Source organism: Carassius carassius, chromosome 44 (assembly GCF_963082965.1).
Source record: "Carassius carassius chromosome 44, fCarCar2.1, whole genome shotgun sequence".
NCBI classification, from domain to species: Eukaryota; Metazoa; Chordata; class Actinopteri; order Cypriniformes; family Cyprinidae; genus Carassius; species Carassius carassius.
Genome location: NC_081798.1, coordinates 15,977,509 through 15,981,639, shown reverse-complemented (window position 1 = coordinate 15,981,639; position 4,131 = coordinate 15,977,509).

Here is a 4,131-nt window from a genome sequence, read left to right as displayed (position 1 = left end):
GCCAGCTCCGGATTAGGATGATGCAAGATGGAAGCGGTCATGAATCATCGCTTGAGTTGCTGGAAGACCTGCTTGCTTGAAGATGTCCACGTGAGACATTGGCTCTTTCCCTGTAACAGAGAGGTGATAGGTGCATCTACCACACTGAAATTTCTGATAAAGCGTCGATAGAAGTATGCAAACCCTAGGAAGAACATTGGAGCTCCTTGATTGTGGATGGTCTAGGCCAATCTAACACCGCCTCTACCTTCCTCTCATCCATGGCTACCCCCTCTGCACTGATAATGTACCCCAGGAAGGAAATTTGTGTCTGGTGAAACTCACATTTCTGTAGCTTGGCATAGAGTTAATGCTGAATGAGTCTCTGCAAGACCGCTCTGAACTGTTTGACATGGGCTTCCATGGATTCGGTGTATATCAAGATGTCGTCGATGAAGACGATGTAGACGATCACACATTGGTTAAGCATATCCCAGAAGACATCGTTAACCCTCTGGGCTTCTTCGTAAATGGGTCACACTTAGCTTCCTCCCGCCCGAAAACGGGCGAAGCCTTAAAATTGTACTTTACTTTTTCCCAGGATAACCAATCAAATATTTTTTTGTTCTATAATGTTTTCTGATTATTATTTAGAATTTTTAGAATTTTTTATGATACTTTGCATTAATTATATAATTTTTTATGAGCTATTTTTTCCATTAGAATTAATATATCCTTTTTTATTTTATACAGCTGTAGGTGGACCGGCCGATGAGGAAGACGAGGCAGCTGTAGGTGGACCGGCCGATGAGGAAGACGAGGCAGCTGTAGGTGGACCAGCCAATGAAGAAGACGAGGCAGCTGTAGGTGGACCGGCAGACGAGGCAGCTGTAGGTGGACCAGCCAATGAAGAAGATGAGGCAGCTGTAGGTGGACCGGCAGATGAGGAAGACGAGGCAGCTGTAGGTGGACCGGCCGATGAGGCAGCTGTAGGTGGACCGGCCAATGAAGAAGACGAGGCAGCTGTAGGTGGACCGGCAGACGAGGCAGCTGTAGGTGGACCGGCAGATGAGGAAGATGAGGCAGCTGTAGGTGGACCGGCAGATGAGGCAGACAAGGAAGACTAGGGACCAGCTTCCTCATCTCTAGAGTCCTTTACGCTTTTTAGGAAGCTCACAGAGGCCGGTGTTCAAGGAATGTGCGGACGCCTTTTCATGAATGGGTAGACCAGCGCTTTCCCCAGCTCCTGGAGAAAAATCCACCTCTTGTAGCTTTTCTGCTGCCCCCAGGTTGGATTAATCTCCCTCCATAGAACAAAGGAGTTGTAGTCTCTGTGTGTGTGTGTGTGTGTGTGTGTGTGTGTGTGTGTGTGTGTGTGTGTGTGTGTGTGTGTGTGTGTGTATTAGCATTTGAGCGAGATGTTTTTTTTCATTCATTGATTTTATTTTGCATATTCAAAAAATTTGCTGTTGCAGTCAGTTAATCTCTCTATCTCTCTCTCTCTGTGTGTGTGTGTGTGTGTGTATGTGTGAGTGAATGTGTGTGTGTGTGTGTGTTGCATTTGAGAGAGAGAGTCTCTTTTGTATTTATTTATTTATTTTTGCATATTCTCAAAATTTGCTGTTGCAGTCTTACCTCTCTCTCTCTCTCTCTCTCTCTCTCTCTCTGTGTGTGTGTGCGTGCATTTGAGCAAGTTTTTTTTTTTCATTTATTGATTTTATGTGGAATATTCTACAAATTTGCTGTTGCAGTCGCCAGTTTATCTGTGTGTGTGTGTGTGTGTGTGTTTGTGTGCGTGGGTGTGTGTGTGGGGGGGGGGGGTCTTATTTGCACTCTTGATGTTCTAGAGTGTCACCCCTTCATTGCTGTACACTTTTTTTCAGCACAGTTGCTGATCTGTAGCTTGTACCACCAAAAGTTTCTCTGAGTTTTCCTATTTTTTCGTATTTCCCATTCATTTCCTATGTCGCCCGTTTTCGGGCGGGAGGAAGCTAAGTGTGACTTTTTTTTTTTACGACCCTTTAACATATCAGAATCATCTCCTTGATTTTTTTTGTGTGTTCATATAGGTAATACAACAAAAGTCACCAAGTTTCATCCCCATCCGATGAAGCAAAAAAATTAACATTTCAAAACATTCAAGTTTTCGCCCGTTTTCGGGCGAAGAAGCCCAGAGGGTTAATGAAGGCCTGGAAAACAGAAGGACTGTTGGCAAGCCCGAACGTCATAACACGGTATTCATAGTGCCCGGATGTTGTAGAGAAGGCAGTCTTCGACTTATCCCCCTTGCGAATGCGAATCAGGTTGTAGGCACTGTGTAGATCTAGTTTAGTGAAGTACCGGGCATTGCGAAGCTGCTCCAGGGCTGACGGAACCAGAGGTAACGGATAACGGAACTTCACACTGATCTCGTTGAGTGCCCGATAATCGATACAAGGCCGAAGGCCTCCATCCTTCTTTTTGACGAAGAAAAATCCCGCTGAAGTGGGTGACTTGGATGGCGTAATTAAGCCCTTGGCCAACTCCTCTATGTACTCCCTCATGGCTGCTGACTCGGGTTGCGAGAGAGGAAAGATTCTGCCCTTGGGAGGAGTGGAACCTGGGATGAGGTCAATGGCACAGTCAACGGGTCGATGAGGTGGAAGCTTGGAAGTCTTGGTTTTGCTGAAGGCTTCAACTAAGTCCTGATATTCGATCGTCAGGCCTGATATGTCAGAAGGGTTACGCTCCTCCTGGGTATGAATGGATGGCAGATGTGTGAGGAGGAAGTGGTCTTGACAGGATTGAGACCATTGAACGATTTCCTGGGTTGACCATGATATACGTGGGTTATGTCTTTCCAGCCAGGGTAGTCCTAGAATGATGGGATTCCGAGGTGAGTCAATGGCAAACAGTCGAATGGTTTCGGTGTAGAGAGCTCCAATTTGAAGGTTGATATCTGGCGTGATGTATTCAATTTTTCCTGAGCCTAGCGGACGACCATCTAGCGCTGCCACTGCCACCCGGGATTCATATGAAAGGAGAGGGATGTCATGAGTTTCAGCGAACGAGATGTCAATGAAATTTCCCGCAGCCCCAGAGTCTATAATGGCATCGGTATCAACTCTCTTCCCCTCAATGTTAATGACCACTGGTACCCCAAAAGAATGAAGGTGGGTACTCACCGCAGTGGAATTCTGGCAAGAAGGTCTGATGGGACAGTAGACTCTTAGATGACCGGCCTTCATACAGACACAGATGTTGGCGAATGCGTCTCTCTCGCTCTATAGAGGGTAGTTGGGTGGCACCGATCTGCATGGGCTCTGGCTCGGGGAGTCCTTAAGCGACCGGCCAGTCTGGTGAATGTCGACGAGTGCGTCGGGAGCGTATCAGATTATCCAGACGAATAGCAAGATCCATGAATTGATCCAGAGTCCTTCTCTCCTCTCTGCAGGCTAGCTCTGACTGTAGATCATGGTTGAGCCCTTTGCGGTAGAAGAGCCATAGCGGTTCGTCCCCCCAGCTCGTTTGAGCAGCGAGGTTGCGAAAGGCCAAGGTATATTCGGCGGCGGTGCTGCGACCCTGATGTAGCACAATTAACCCCTCTCCTGCATCCTTTCCACTGGCTTAATGTTCAAACACATCCCGGAACTGGCGAATTAAATGGTCATAAGGGGGGAAAGACATGTGATTACCTTGCCACATCGCTGTTGCCCATTCCAGCAATTTCCCGGTCAGCAGTGAGCAGACGAACACCACCCGACTCTCATCTGTAGAGTAAGTGAGGGGTTGCTGATTGATGCAGATGTAGCATTGCATTAGGAATAGGGTTGGGAATCGTTAGAAATTTTCTGGTACCGGTTCTGGTTCCACCTAACTGTTCCAGTTCTGATTTCGGTTCCATTAAAATCATTAAACAATTATTAAGAAATAGTGGTAAGGAAAAATGCACAATACTCAACTACTCAATGCTCAATACTGTTTATTACTTACTGTCAACTTAATTTAAAGGTTGGCAATGTCAAAATGCAACATATATTACAGTGTAAAGATCTTCATAAGTAGGGTGGGGTATTTTTAGAAATTTTCCTGTTCGGCTTCTGGTTCCATTTAAATGAACTATTATGTTTTTTTACTATTTTACCTTCACTGAATGTAGCATTGCTGGAAGGT